The 16,422-nt window shown below is 43.3% G+C and overlaps 1 protein-coding gene across 7 annotated transcripts in view; it reads right to left on the minus strand.

The window, feature by feature from the left end:
- PER2 (period circadian regulator 2) overlaps positions 1–14,623 on the minus strand; it is a 49,765-nt gene extending 35,142 nt beyond the window's left edge. Inside the window, exons 1-4 of one of the 7 annotated variants that reach the window (XM_030954236.1) lie at positions 14,546–14,623; positions 5,570–5,626; positions 4,635–4,698; positions 2,502–2,662 (exon numbers count right to left, since the gene is read on the minus strand). The gene's annotated coding sequence lies outside the window, so the exon portion shown is untranslated. Of the gene's footprint in view, positions 1–2,501; positions 2,669–2,690; positions 2,755–4,634; positions 4,699–5,569; positions 5,627–13,070; positions 13,219–13,841; positions 13,911–14,146; positions 14,230–14,545 lie in introns of those variants that run through there. The other 6 variants (XM_030954234.1, XM_030954231.1, XM_030954232.1 and 3 more) reach the window with 6 other exon arrangements.
- Between the last annotated feature and the right edge of the window lie 1,799 nt (positions 14,624–16,422).

The raw sequence follows: 16,422 nt of genomic DNA on the forward strand, positions 1-16,422 counted from the left end.
CTGCAGACAGGGAAGCCTTTCTAAAACAAGACTTTACCTCTTTGGGAGAATGTTGGCGCTTTTTTAATTTATAATGTGATGTTAATATATGCCCTAACTTTGGAGACATTGTCTTAGAAGAGAGAGGAGTAACTGTGAAAAAAGCTCAGGCTGGCAATAACGCTCCACCACGCTCTGCAATTTAGATAAGAAGTGATGCAGCTGGCCAGCCTTCACTGTGAGCACAGAAAGGCCTTTAAGTGGAACATCTGCATGCAGACACCAGCACTGTGCGAACCCTTCAGGAGCACAGACGGTCAGACAGCACAGAGAGATTAATTATCTTTGAAACTAATCTCAGGGAAAATGACATAATAAATTGCACATATTCATCCCACTCATATGCTTGAATAAATGCCCAATCACCAACCAAACAACACTGAAAGGCAAAAGCTTGCATGTTTTCCCAGTGTGAGGTTCTCTCTTGTTACCAGTTTGAGGAAGGTAATTACATCCCATACCAAGTGCAGTAAGCATCTCAACATGGAAACAACAAAGAGCTCTTTTAGGTTTGATATCAAAAGAAGCCAGGTTTTTCTTTATTTTCTGCTCCACCTTCTAAACTTTTAAGGGATGTCTATTTTGACTCTATAAATAAAAACCTATTTAAAATTAAACTGGCACCAGCTAAGCTTAATTTTACAGCAACTGGCTCACAAAAACCCATTCTATTGCCTCTGGCAAAGACTAGAGCTCTCTAAGATCCTGATGCAGTGTGGGAAAGGCACCATAATTCCACTGAGCACTAAGGACAAATGCAGGCATTGATTTGCCAGGTTAGATATGCAGCAAAGGTCTTCTGGTTATTCATTACCTACAGTTGCTCCTTTATTCTACAGCAAGACAAAGGAAACAGCCTGAACTTGAACATGGCCAAAAAACCACACCAAAATATGTATGGACAAATGCTGAAAGAAGTAACTGAGCTTGTTTTTGAAAAACAACCTTAAGAAGGGTTGTAGAACACCAAAGAGGCAGATTTCTCCTGAAATAATAACATTAAACCCAAAAATCTTGTTTCAGCAGAGATCTGGTTATATTCAGAGAACATTTTTCCAAATTTCTTTTCACACAAAAACTATCATGTTTAGTACTGGTATATAAAGGAAACTAACTGGTATATAAAGGAAACTAACAATCCAGAATCAAAATTATCCAATTCAAGAACTGAGTAAGGGGCAAACATCTCATGATTTGAGTCTAAATTTGCAACTACTATCAACTTATTCCAAATATTCCCAAAAAAGCAAGAACCACACTACATTTTATGCCTAAAGACATGTAAATATTCAGGTACTCTTAACTGTACTAGAACCTATGGGAGACATTTTTAATGATCAGGTTTAAATTTTACTGAAGATCTTGTCAACAACAAGGGCTTCCAAACGTCTTCTGGATTTTTGCTTTGCAAAATGATAAAAGTTTTCTTATTTAGATGACAAAAAACTAGCAAGGGTTTAGTCAGATCACGCAATTCTAGATATGATTAAAAATTAACATCTACAATGAATGCATTCTCTCTGTGCAATTAGACAATAATTAAATGCTTAGGAGTCAAAAAACGTTAAGAGAAAATGTTGGCAAACAAGCAATAATCCAAGAAGTGACTTGTTCAACTGTGCAACTTCAACACTGAGAGGTTTGTGTTTTCCTGGCAAGAATAATGAACAGAATACCTTCACTAGGACTTTTCTAAGAAGGGGGGAAAGAAAAGATGGCAATATTCTCAGATTATAGGAAACAGTAAGAAAAATGCTCAGTAATTTCTTGCAAGACTTTTTTCAATAAAAAGAGGGAATTTTTTTAGTTGACTACTTAATTTACTCCAAGTAATCATGAACAAGTTTTGCTCTTTTTTTTAAACAAGCAATGAGATGTCAATGTCAATACAATTATCAACATCTAGTATACCACAAAGGTTCCCATAAAATCTGAATTTCACAATATTAATTTCACAACTTTTTGATCAGGATTCACCTTTCAGCTCAAGAAAATCCTGAACACGAGACTATTATTTGCCTTATAAGGGTCATCTTCATTAACCACTGCTTTCAGCTGCCACTTTACAAAGGGAACTGACAGGACACAGCCTTGTTCCACAACCTTCCGAGTGCCACCCTGAATTTATAGCAGCACCTACACAGGAAGAAGTCAGCATCAGATCAGGGCCCTGGCATCCACAGTGAGGATGCTTCCAACCACACTGTTTCCTTGCTGAAGAAACTCAAACCTAAATTTAAGAATAAGTATGGTTTAAGGCTAAAAAATGTTTTAGCTTCAAATAAAGTAACTCCCCATTTATACCCAAAACACTGCTCTGAATGAGTACATACATATGACTGAAACCCCAGTTTAAAGATAACAAACACAGAACAATATATTTTCTGCATAAGCTCTAGAGGAGCAGGAGGGGAAGCATCTTTCTACTAGCATGAATCATAATAATTATGTGTGTTTCTTACCTGTTTTTTCTACGAAAAGGTGGCAAAAGTGTATATCAAGCTCCCTCCCAGCTAGCATCAAAAGCATGAGGTGCCTAGGTCCAGAGTCTCCCACATGCATTTAATTCTTGTCTCATCCTCTTCTACTGGAAATCTTTGACCATTACAGAGTCCGGACACCTCTATAACTATAAAATATAAAAGAAATACCTGGGCCCCCCAACAGTGTCCTCTTCAAACAGATACCAGAGAGATGCTCACAGCTATGTCACTCCTATGCAGATAAATGTTGGTTAAACATGAAACTGTCATACAGCAGAGGAAGAAGACACAAATTTACATTTTAAACGCTTTTGCTCTGAAGTAAGGTCTTAAAGAATTTTAAAGTAATAGCATGTTCTGCACTAGATAAAATAACCCTTAGGATTCACAATCAGCGTGGTATCACACTGTGTACAGTCTGCATGGGCTGGCACAGCCACTGGGAACACAGGGCTGGCCTCCCCAGCAGGGCACAGAGCCACATGCCTGATGTGCTCTGGTCAGCACGAGCTGCAAGTGCTCATCAAGTCTGGCTGCAATATCATTTTATGGCTCTCTGTCACAGTAGGACTGGTAAGAGCATTACAGATTTTACCAGGCAGCTATCAAATTTCAGTTCACACAATGATTGAGATCAAAAGAGCCTTCTGGGGGTTCCTTGTCCAAGTCCCTGTTCAGGCAGAGTCACCTAGGAGCAGGCTGCTCAGGACCACCAACAGATGGCTTTTGGCTATCTCCAAAAATGGATATTCCACAGTCTCTCTGGGCAATCTGTTCCAGTGCTCACTCCCTCTCACAGTAAAAAAATCTATTTATTTATGGTCAGAAGTCTGTACTAACAAACTCCATTAACATTATTATTCTTCCTAATAATAAGTTTCTCAAGAGAAACACTGGGAATTTCGATGAAAAACAAAAAAAAAAATGAAAGTTTTTCTAGGAAATCTAGGAAACTAAGTCTGTTGGTGCATGCCACTGCCATGTGGCATAAATAAATGGTAGAATAAAAATCAGAAGTTCAGAAGACCAACATTTGTGTAGCAGACAATTACATCATTGTAAGTGCTTCATCTGAATACGCAGAAGAAATGTTTGGAACAGTGTTCAAATCCCAAGCTAAGCACTCTGGAAGGCAGCCCATGCTAGCATGCCTTAATTTAACATGCTGCAAACTGTTACAACTGTTGAAAGTACACTTGTGTTGGCCAGACTAAAGGAAGAATTTATTCACAACGTTCCGTCCTGCGTGACGTTGTGACGCCAGTACAAGTTCTAAAATACTCAAATTATGATAGAAATCTGTATGCACTGGTTCTTGAAATGTTTTGCTTCTGTTTTTATCATAAACTGATAATACAGGATTTAAATGATAGGCTTTATCTCTGACCAGAAGAAGCATTAGAAATTACTGTAGCCAGAACTACTTGCAGATTCCACAGTTTTTAGCCTGAACATGGAAAATGTGGAATGTCTTTCAGCACCAGTTAAATCCCTGTTTAAAGACAGCTCTTGCAATTCCTTTACACTAACTCAACTCCCTGTAAAATTTCAATTATAAAAAAAGTTTAAAAGGTTTTCAAAAGTCTAAGTTTGAAGATATACTCACAGTGGCAGCATGTACCATTTTAATTGTGTATCATATTGGTTTCATGTATTTAACACATTTAAGAAGACATTAAAACATCAAGAAAAATAGTCCTTGTAAACTACTAAAAACTCTCATGATAAGCCTTTCTGCAATTTAATGGAAAGTAAGGCAAATCTACACCAAAAGGATTTTTATCAGAAACAAAATGCCTGGTTTGAATGACTTGTACTTAAACAGTCTAAACAGAATTAGAGGCAGCCAATTTTACCTGCTTTCTATTATTTTTCAGAGGAAATGTACAGGTGATTGAATATGTCCAAGTCCCAAAACACTAAAAGACTCCATCTACAGATGGCATCTCCAGCAAAGTGTTTTCCACAGAAGGAACTCTAATTTGTTCAGTTCCCAAGGAAGACAGAACTTGTGACATTTCCTCATTTCCTTTCACACTGACATATCTCTATTCTAAGCACAGAAGACTTCAGATACTAGAAGGGAGTGAAAACCCTGCTGTAGGAACACACCTGTGATATGGGAGGCAGACCAAGCTGAACCAACTTCACTTTCTGCAGAGAACTGAAGTCACACCTGCAGCATTGAAAAGAGTCAGCCGTTAGAACCCATTCAGATCACATTTTCCAACCACAGAAAAACAGGATTGTTTGGGCTTTTTTCCTCAACCATTTAGCCTGAACAGACATTGTAGTGTTAATCCTCAAAATCTCAGTTACAATTCCATCTGTACTGCAATATTACAGCACTATCCACATCATCTGTCTTTCCTGTCTAGGGCCAGTACTGTGGTCTGGCATCATCAGATCACATTTAATGAAAGCACATTATAAATTTTCTTCACATCACAGATTACATTCCTCCACCATACTCCTTTAATTATGTTTCCTTTTTTTTGCTCCAATAACAATCAACATTTCTTTCTTTCCAAAGTAGAGCACAACTGACCAAAAAATACTGTTGGAAGCTACGATTTGCTTTTTTAAATTCAAGCTCAGGAGCATAATATTTTCCCTTTTCTGCCTGAGCTATCATCCTGATTATCTAAGTAACAGTAGAGGTTTTCTGGACCCTAAAATTTTCCTCATAATTCAAAGTTCCTTACCACCTGCAAGAGCAATCAAAAAACTGGAAGCTATTGATAAACACCTGCACAAACAATGCAGATGCAGCACTTGATACTGACACTACACTAAATTCCAGTTTCATAAAGATTTAGAGAAGCCACAGCATTTCCATGTACTTCATGATTTGTGCAACAGGTCTTTGGAAATGTAAAGCCCTGAAGATCCCTATTTTTGGGCATTCTGACCTTACATTTTAAAGGAAGTACACAAAAGAGCAATAACAAAACCACAGAGACACCTCCCATCCTCCCAAGTTCAGAGTCATTAAGAAAGAACTGATATCACAAATCACTTTCTTGGGTACAGCATCAAACACTCACCTCAATGAATGTACTAATCATGGTCTTTCCAAATCTCAAAGTGTCATCAATATATTCCTATTAAAAAAAGAAAAAGAATATCAGGTTTTGTAAGCAAGATAAAAATTTTTTATAAAAGATAAATCAAATCCATTTCATAATGCAACAGAAGTCAAATCATGCAAAATATATCTTCCACAGGTGAAGAACAATTATAAAAACTACAAATACAAGATGAGAGGAAATGCAACCAAATTTTACTGATATAAGTATTTATTATTGTAACCTAACTTCTAAACTGGTTCCTTGAGCAATGCCCAGAATAATTACCCACTGAAGTCTGCTCCCTTTATAAATGTAAGAAACCACCCCAAATTCTCATTTCGGCCAGAGCAGAAATAAAGCTTATTTTACCCTTTCAGGTAAGTATTCCTTGGGCTGTTAAACCCACCACCTGTGCTCAAGACTCCATAGTGACTTTCAACTGATCATCCCTGAGAACAAATAGAAACTGTCTCTCAAATGTGTTCTTTCACCTTGAATAACAGACTTGGCCCAGAGCCAGGTTTAATTGCCAACAGATTGGGTATTTGCTATTAAAAAGAAAAAAAGCAGCCTGTGCTGAGACATCTTCTACAGACACTAAACACCATCTCCTTCACATGCCCCATGCTGATTTCTAGACATCCTTCTTTCCAGCTTCCAGTCTTAAAAAAAGGTGCCTTCTTAAAGGTATGGAAAATTATCTGTATGCAGTGTGAATTTTAAAAAACACCTTATTTCCTTTGTAACCAGAAAATGTCACTGTCTTCCCAAGTGGAACTGGAGAGACAATTAAGCACAACATCAATAATCAGAACTCTAAGTTAGCATGTCAATTCTTGCTCCTTTTGAAAAAAATGAGAAAAAAATATACATTTGAGATTGCCAAGTGTTGTCACAGAAAAGAGAGAAAAATTATAATGTCCCACCAGTCATATATTTCACCTTTTATTCTAGCTGAAACTAGATTTAAAAGTATCTCAATACTCTACATCAACTTTAGTTTGCTGACATCCCCATTAAGCAGTACATTTGCATATCTACTCCTCCTCTCCTTTAAGAAAAGGACATACTTGCACCACATTTACTGTAGTTCCAGGCTAATGCTGCTCTTCAGACATTGCTGTGGTTCACAGCCTGTTCAAAATTTCAGCCAGAATCAAAGTCCCCTTCTGGAAGATGCTGTGCCAAATAAATTCTTGTCCCCATCACATCAGTAATCCACTCCAAAAAGTGCAGCACCCTTACAAACACCATGTACTTGTCCTAGGAGTTGGATGTATTAGTACTGAAATGAGAGCTCAAGTCACAGGAGAACCATGGCAGAGATGTAACTGGAATCAAGTAAGTGCTTTTATACACTGAAGATCTTTGTACAATTAAAGAAACTAAGCAGAAACATAAAAGTACACGTAATAAGGTCAAGCACAAAAACTGTACTAAGATACAAAAGCTGCAAGGAATAAGGAGGATAGGAACGAAATCAAGAAAAAAGACAAGTACTAGACATCCTCACCACTTCATCTTGTCTCCCTAAGCTTCAATTACAATCAATTGCAGGTGTTATTTAACAGTGAATTGCCTCTGTTTCAGGACAGGATGTTAGAAAGGCAATGTAGCTTTGGTTCTACTTTTTAAAAGTCAGTTCTACTTTAAAAAAAGCCATCTACACCAGGAAATCTCTGCCCTTCTCTAACTATTCTACCTGTAAGAAAAATCAAGAGTTAAGAATTCCATGGTATGCTCAAAAACAGGTGGAAGAAAAACTAAAGTCTTTCCCAGACATTTTGGCATGCAGATGAAGTTTCTTTCCCACCACCAAATCCTGTCAGGATCAACACTGGTACTGCTTGTACAGAACTTCTGCAGCCTGCTCACACCATCTGCAGAATCTCCTCATCCTCTTGCCCCAAGAAATGCTTTCTGTGTATTTCAGTACACTCATGTAAACCACATGTTGAGTCACTACCCCTTCAGCATCCTCAATAAAGTTTTCCTTCTTACTGGGAGAAAACTGAGGAAATTATGGAAAATTAAGAAAATTAAGGAAAAATGAAACCAAATTCCATGCTTATATATGTTGAGGAAGGTAAATTTAGCCTCACCTCTGATTGTGTTCTACAAGCAAAGCTGCCTACCAAAAAACATCAGAGAACTTATAAGGCTCCTCTAGGACTTCCACACACTACTTCAGCTGCAGATCTCCAGCAGCTGAGAACATCTGTACAAAAACTTCTTGACTTTACAAAAGCTTTCACACACACAAATTCACCTAACCTCCCTTTCATACGTGGATAAGCAGGAAAACTTCAGAACACAGCTGGGCAGCTCACTGAAACCCAGTGCCTTGCTGCTGTCCCCTGGGAACCCCTCAAGAGGGACAGAGGACCAAGGAAGAGGATTCCCTACTGGTGCAAGCCCAGTGCAGCTGTGAGATATGAAACCCTGGAGATGAGAGCTCTTTCTCAGAGCAATGATTGCTAGTTGATGTTAATGAAGTTGATAGGGTCTTAATTTGAAGTGTTGGTCTGCTGTTAAATATTGAATGTTAGAGTTCATAGGACTTGCCTTTAGTTGCTGCTATTAAGTGTTACTATTTTACCCTGTATTTGTATCTCTCTCAGTCATACTCTATGTTTGTACCCCTTTCCATCGGGAACCACTTCCCCCGCTCCCAGAAGGACTTTCACTCGGACTGAACTTAAATGAGAGGCTGTAGGAACTATATGAACCCTCTCAAAACAACAAACCAGCACATAAACTTTGATTTTAACCCAGTAGAACCACATTAAATCACCCACCCTTGACCAGAGCTGGATTCCATCCTGCCACCAGAATAGCTTTATAGTTTTTATTTTCATTTTTAAAATTTTAATAGTACTCAGCTTGGAGGATACCCCTAAGCTACAAGCCAACATTGTCTTCCTAAGGACTCTCATGAGGATGGAAGCCCCAGCTCTGCCAAGAGACAAAGCTGCACTCCTCCTCCTCCTCCTCAGTGTCCTCCTGTGGGAGCCGCAGCAGTGAGTGCGACCCCTCGGGTTCCCCACCCAGAGTCTTCTTTTATAAAGGCCTTTTGAAAGGAGCTGCTCTCCTGGCCCTGTTTATCACAGCTACAGCCATTCAGACACAGACCCCATGTACACTGGAAGGTACCCCCAGAACACAGAGCAGAGGCCCAGAGCTGGCCCGTGTCCTGTTGGAACTCGGTGCATCCCTCCGGGTGTGGAGAGTCACCGGGACCCCTGTGTTCACACAGCCCAGAACACCTGTGGGTTTGATTATGACCTGTGGAGCAAATTACCAGTTTTGTATGAAGACCTGAAAGCCACAGAAGTTTAGATAGTGTAATAATAAAATTATCACTAGGTGAAGGGGTAGATTTTAGGTTTTTAGGTATGGGGGTTATGGGGACAAGATGGAGGGACTTGGGCATGTCCAGCCTTTCTTCTTCTTTTCTTCTCTACCTCCATCTTCTGCTGTGATGTTGGCACTTTTGGATTGGAGTAGAAGTTCACTGAATAACATAGGTGATAGGTATTGGAAAGTGATTGTAAACATGTTATATGTAGTTTGTAGTATAAAGAGATAACACAGCCCCGGGAGCAGTCAGAATGCGTCTGTCTGTCCTGCTGAGTGGACCTCGGCTGGACAGGAGAAAAATTTTTATAGATAAGAAACAATAAACAACTCTGAGACCGAGAACTGAAGAACTCCGACTCATTCTTTGAATGTGGGTGCTGAAACAGAGACCTCTCACGTGTCTCGGGGCTGCAATAAAGTGCAAGCTCCCGAGAGTGTCCCAGCAGCGCAGTACGAGCAGGCTGCCCGAGCGTGCCTGCCGATGTGCTAAGCCACTTAGAGCAGCACATCCCGGCGTGGCCACCAGGCATGCGGGGTCCCATGTGCTCGCTGCTGCCTACTACACACAGAACGGGCTCAGAGGCACTGCAGACATCTCCACTCGCTTTACAGACACTCCAATCCCACCTTTCTCCTTCTGGTCTTCTCTGCCACACTATTTCACAAAAGCAGCCTGGGGCCGCAAGAAATCCCCGCAAGAGATAGCAAACCTCTCACCCTCTGAACTGTGGTTTTGACTCTACCTTCTCTTTTCCCATGTCCTTTAAACATACTTGTGAAAAGTGCATATTATATGGCTCTACGCAGATATTTTCCATATGTAATTTGATGTATTGATTAGTAGTGCTGTATTAACATTTTAATAATATGATAAACATAGTCTTGTAATTAAAAGGTAACTTTTGTAGTTAAAATAAGAACTATGTTAGTGGGATTTTTTTTAAGAAAGGAATGAGGCACTCGCACCAGATAGCAGCCACAGGACACCTAAATCTTCCAGAGAAAAAGAATTTATTGCCCTCTTATCAGAAGAAACAAACTTCTTCCCACCTCGAAGGCGCTGTTAGGATTAGAAGGAAGAAGTTTATGATGATCGGACAGAATCCTGTGTTTGAATGGAATTTATGCATCATGTATGAGATGTTTAAATATGCAACAAGTTATTGTTTTTAAGGGTTAATCCTTTGTTAACATGGGTCCTTTTTTGGGCTCATGCTGCCCAGAAAAGGTACCCGGACATCCGTAACTCTTTGTCTCATATTGTCCTAATTCAAATTGTCCAAATTATTATTACTCTAATCATATTACTATTTTTATAACCATTTTATTACTCTTAAACTTTTAGAATTCTAAAAACAAGTGATTGGCGTTTTTCACAATACTTCACAGAGAGAAGTCTCAAAAGAAACACCCCTATCCCCTCACAAACAAAGCTCTAAGTTTCAGAAGGCCAAGCTCTACAAGCAAAGGCAATGTAGCTTTGGTTCTACTTTTAAAAAGTCAGTTCTACTTTAAAAAAGCTTTCTTTGCTAACCAACAGTATTGCAGTCTGACCCCACAGCAGGGGTTAAGTTTAAGGCAGCAGTTCAAGCAGACAGACACTTCTTACACAGGACACAAAACAGCAGCAGCATTACTGTCAAGACCAACACTTTCTGCATTCAACTTCATCCATAACCAAAAGAACAAGTTCTTCAGAGTAATACAACAGTATCACAAAGAATACCAGGGATATTAATTGACTCCTTTGCTGTTCAGTGCTTGACAAGCTAAGTTAACACAATAAATATTTAAGCAGTTTAAAACTTGCACTACAGGGATATAACTGAATGTGGAATGCAGTAAGACAATCCAGTTAAAAATCCCAATAATCCACCATCCTTACAGAGGAATTCTAGGCCATGCAATCAAAACTGGAGACAAAAATTCCTTTTCAGAAACACCTGATTATCTGGTAATTATGATGTGGTAATGTTATGAGTATAATACAGTGTCTACAGGACACTCATGCCAGCTATTACACAAGGCCTTGCTAAGAACATGACGTTCGTTTTAACATAGGCCAACCATAGCAACCCTATGGAAAACACTACAGTTGATCTAGACTAGTGATAATTTACTTGTTCTACTGGCTACCAGTAATCTTCTTGCTTTTAAACGACAACAAATATACCTCATCCCATGGTAACTTGCTCATTTCCTTATTCTTTGAGGGGTGAAAAAAAGATTTTTTCTTTTATGCAGCAAAAGATTTTTTTAATGCAGTAAAGCATATTCTAATCCTGTAAAGATGTTAGAGAAATAAGGGTGTGGCAAGCACTGAGGAAAAAAGAAAACTGTTTATCAGTCTGTATCTAAGCCAAACACTTCCTGGTCATAATAAACGTCTGAAGTAGAAGAAGCCAGAACTCTACTGCCAATCACTTTCCCCACTTCATTCTATCTTCATACTTTGAGACTAAACTCCATCAACATCTCCGTTTACTAGAAAAGCTTATTAATGTAAGAGCGTATTGTTCAAGGAGAGGCTCAATAAGTTTATTAAGTAAAATGTGTTGTTACATACTTTAATCTTATGACTAGAGGAAGAAAAAGCAGACAAGGTATAATGCCAAGACTATGCTGCCTCTTTAATGCCTCTCTGTGGAAATCCAAAATGAGTAACAGTAAATTGTAAACATAAAAATTACTTGGATTTTCACCGACAGAATTTGTTTGCTAAAACGAATACAGGAAGTCTATAACAAGTCCCACCAATAGACAAAGAAAAATTCCAGCAAAACCATGCATTCTTTGAATTATAAATGAAACAAAAAAAGAAACCCTTGCCAAATCTGAAGAAGTGCCCAAAAGCCAAAAACCTGCTTTCCATGCCTTTGCCTTCTGAACAACATCAAGCCAAACCACTTCTTCATGAGACAGACCATCCTCTTCCACTGCGGTGTTTGACATTTATGACACCCAACTACAATATCTTCCTTCTACCTTGAAAGACAGACTTGAAATGGCCAAAACCTCAACAAAACCTGAAAGTTTTGGTAGACTTTTTTTCGTCTACTCCAGGCCAAAGGCCATCTCTTTTCCTCTACATGTTACTAGTGAGGTGAGCAACCTGCACAGTCCAGAATCAGAACTCCACACCTCAGGACAGTGTTGTCATCACAAGACTAACATCTAGCTCTGCATGGAGCAAGGACACAGTCCAGTCCTACAGTGAAACTTCCTCACTTTGCAGAAACAACGCAAGTTTCAGAGACAAAGGCAAAACAGAAAGATCATAAAAGCACTCAAACACGTACAAGCATAAGCAAGAAGGAACTTGATGTTATAGTGCAACAATGTGGGCACTCTCCCTAACATCAATCAAACTGTGGCTGAAACAATACTGGCAACTTGGAAGGTTTTCTCACTACACTAATCAGGTTTTTACTCTACTTCTGACATGACAGATACTCTTACCACTAGAATCATTAGAGAATTTCCACTTCTTTCCCCTTACTCGTGAAAGCTATTCAATCTCAAATGTCCACGACAATAAATCTCAAAGTCTTGCATTTGGAAAAGAAAGATATGAGCTTACAAGGAAGATGGAGAAAGACTTCTTATCAGGGCATATGGTGACAGGATGAAAGGCAGTGGTTTGAAACTGCAAGAGGGTAGATTTAGCTTGGACATATGGATGAAACAGTTGGACTTCAGGATCTCAGAGGTCTTTTCCAAACTTAATGGTTCTATTTCTTTAATCCAAACCAATGCACTGTCTCAGTCAAGTTACTTTTTCACTGGACTACACTTACAAAGCACTGTAGTTTCCCAATACCTCATACCTCCTGGGAGGCCTTTTTAAGCTCCTATGGTACACAGAGAAATGCTGTTCCATTATGAAAATGCTTACCCTATTACGAAAAGTCAAATGTAAAGCGTCAGCTTGACTGTTACCATGCTGCTCACCTATTTGCATGAAACTGTACTTACATAAAGCGTTTTGTAATCATGCATGTAATACTATGCACCTAATGTGAACAGCAGCACAGCCACACCGTCTCAAGGAACAGACTGTCCTTACAACTACAGGCAGCTCAAAAAACAAATGGACAGCACCTGTTGCCTACTCTACCTGTAGCTCGCACATCTCAGCGGCGCTGAGATTCCGGTACTCGCTGCCACACAGTTTCCCCCGTGGAGCAGCCCGCCCGCCCGGCGGGGCCCAGCTCGGTGCCCCCGCGGTGCCGCTCAGCGCCCCGGGACACGCGTGCTCTCCGCCGGTTCCCCCCGCTCCGCACCCCGGGCACAGACGTGGCCGCAGCCCGCAAAGCGGAGCCCCGCCAGGGGACCGGGTCCGGCCCCGCCGCCTCCTCCCCCGCTCCGGGCCGGGGCCAGCGCCCCCTGCGCGCCCCTGCCCGGCCCCAGCGGCCGCCCCCTCGGAGAGCGCAGCTGCCGGCCCGGCCCCGCTGGGGGTGTCTGTGCCCCCACGCCCGGACGCTCTCCCCGTCCAAGGCGGGCGGGGGCCGTGCCGCACTCAGCCCCGCACCCCGCCCCGGGGAGCGACTCGCAGCCGGCCGCCGCTTCCCTCGCCGCGGTTTCACGGGCAGTGGGGGGGGGCGTGTCACAGCCGCCCTTCGGAGGGAGCCCCGCGCGCCCCCTCCCCGGCGGGCCGGGGCCGGCAGCGGGACGGACCCCGCGGCACAAGAGGGACCCGAGCGCGCATCGTCCCGGCAACGGGAGAGCCCCGGCGCGAGGGTTATGTAACCTCGGCCCGGCGGGCGGGGGAGGCGGGAGAGCCCCTGTGCCCCCCGCGGCCGCCGCTCGCCGCCACCTCCCGTCGCTCCCCCCGGGTCCCCCAGCCCCTTCGGGCCGCGGGGAGCGCGCCCGGCGGGCCCCCACTCACCGCACGCGCCGTGTCCCGCCGGCCCCGCGCCTCCCGGCTCGGGCTTCATACGGGCAGAAACGTGACCGGCCGCCGCGCGCCCGCCCCGCCCGCGCCCCCATTGGCCGCGGCCGCGTGACGCCTGCGAGACGCGCGGGCGGGGGCGGGGGCGCGCCCCGCTGCCATTGGCCGCGCGGGCCGCCGCTCACTTTACATAAGCCTCACGTGTGGCACCATGTTTCCACCGACAGCCGCGGCCGCCTCCCGAGCCTGCCCCGCCGCCGGCCCGCCCCTCCCCTCCCCCGCGCCGCCACCGAGGCGCTCACCGCCGGCCCCGCGCCGCCTCCCGCCGAAGCCGCGGTAACTCCGCTCGCCTCCACCCGCCGCCACCGCCGCTACGGGACCGCCGAGCCGGGGGAGGATGGATTGGGGGGCAGCGGTCACGTGACGGCCCCGGGGAGAGCGGCTCCGCCCCCGCCCGCTCGGAGCCGCGCGTGACGTGTCGTGCGCGCGCGCGGGCAGGGACCGTTGGTGCGCGCGCCGGGCCTCGCCCGGGCCCCTCAGCGCAGCTCGGCCCGGCCTGAGCGCCCCGGCAGGGCCCGCTGAGCGCCCCGGCAGGGCCCGCTGAGCGCCCCGCCGGGCCCCGCGCTCCCGGACAGCGCCCGGGCCCGCGCAGGCCGCGCCGCAGCCCCCGGGGTCACCCTGCCGCCGCTCGGTTCGCTTACATAAGGCAGCAGCGCGCGGATCCCATTTCCTGGTGCTGCCGCCCGCGCTGGGTGCACGCCCTGAAGTTTCGAAAGTGCCCCCGCGTATTGTTCAGGAGGCGCCGGGTCACAAAGCAAAGGGCAGCGCAGGAGAGCGTAGGGCTGCTGCTTTCTCCCGCACCGGCCCGCAGCATCAGCCTGAATATAACTACAGCAATGATTAGACTTAAGAATTGCTGGGCTCTTAAATGTACTGTTCTTGGCCTGTTACTATATGACTGCTTTCAATTCTGACTGTTTAAAGAAGTTTTTCATATTTATTAAAAGAATATTTCCCTTTTGTGTTCCAGCAAAATATTCAGAGACTAGTGACATTTCCCATCTCACAGTAAGGAAGAATTTAATGAATTCTTGTACATTGGTCAGACAGGTTTTCGCTCAGGCCCCTGCACCATCCATCCTACACTGGTGAGATAACCCCATAACCCATTGCTGAACACTTTGGCCTGCTCCGGCCTCCACTTCTTCTAAAGCTAGGCAGAGCAATCAGTAGCTGAGAAATTAATGTTAGTGTATGTGTATTCTGAGCAAAGAGGAACAGAGAATGTGCCAAAGCCACATTCAGGCTGACAGCATTTTACACTCACTGCATGCAGGCAGTTGCTCCATAGGATGAAGCACAGGACAGCTATCAGGGCTTCCACTGTTTATCTGCAAAATGAGGTTAATGCCGCTTCCCTCCCTCACTGTGGTGTTAAGGATAAGTCCATTAGGTACACAGATATTTATGCTCTGACTGTTACAGAAACAGCCTGCGAGTAAAGGACTGTGGAGTATTTAACTACTGGACAGGAGAGGGGGTGGGCAGCGGAAGCATTAGGACCAGATTCTGCAACTGGATTTGTTGCAATGCACAAGTCAGCTTACCAGGATACCATTCTTAGGTTGCACTCTTCTGAGGAGTCTAATTTTAAGATTAATCCTAATTAGGTAGTCTTTTTGTAGTTTGGTCAACCCGTTGTTGGCAGGCCTTCACATCCAGAATTTTACTGTCTTTTTGTAAGTTCTCTGCTTTAATGTTAAAGGGATGTAGAATAATATTCTTGGTTTCCATGGGATGTTGTTTTTCATGTTATGTGCAAAAAATACCTGTCCCTGACTGTGTGCTAAGGGCTGTAGTCTCTTACCATGGACTCCAACTAAGGCACTTCAACCAAAGCAAAACCTTGAGATCCACACTGTCCCCCACCCCATCAGATTACAAGTATGAGGAGGATAGAAAACCATGGCACTAGAGCTAAATGAGTTCCCAGGACACAGATTCCCCACTGCAGCAGGACAAGCCAGTCCTGGCAGAAGAGTAACCCCCACCACCACAAACAGCCAGTACCTTTCCCACTCTGGTAAGGACCAGAGGCATTACTTGAGTTCTGCTTATTTTAAATGGATACTAATCAGTTGTTTCAATCAAGCTTCTGGGAATAATTTAAAAGTTCTATTCATACCATCTTTTAGTAGTTACAGCTTTATATTTAATGTACCAAAACCAGGGTAAACTGTGTTACTCAAAATGTGATCATGCACCCTGAACAAGTTCAGTCCAAATTCTGCAACTTCCAGAAAACTGGCACAAAAGAAATCATGTGTGGAGATACAAATTATTCCAGACACCTCCAATTTGAAATAACAAGAGTGCAGGCACATGGCTTCTAAAGGAGTGAATATTGCTATTGACTCATCTACTAAGGAACAAAGCAAAATAAAATTCTGCAAAATTTTACGGGCTCTACATGTTTTTAGTAGGCAGTAGTAAAATATGTATATGCACACACAAATGGTTCTACAGAACACAAAGCTTGTAAGAAAAGCATTAAAATGGTTGGGGTTTTTTTCCCAGC

This window comes from Camarhynchus parvulus, chromosome 9 (assembly GCF_901933205.1).
Source record: "Camarhynchus parvulus chromosome 9, STF_HiC, whole genome shotgun sequence".
NCBI lineage: Eukaryota > Metazoa > Chordata > Aves > Passeriformes > Thraupidae > Camarhynchus > Camarhynchus parvulus.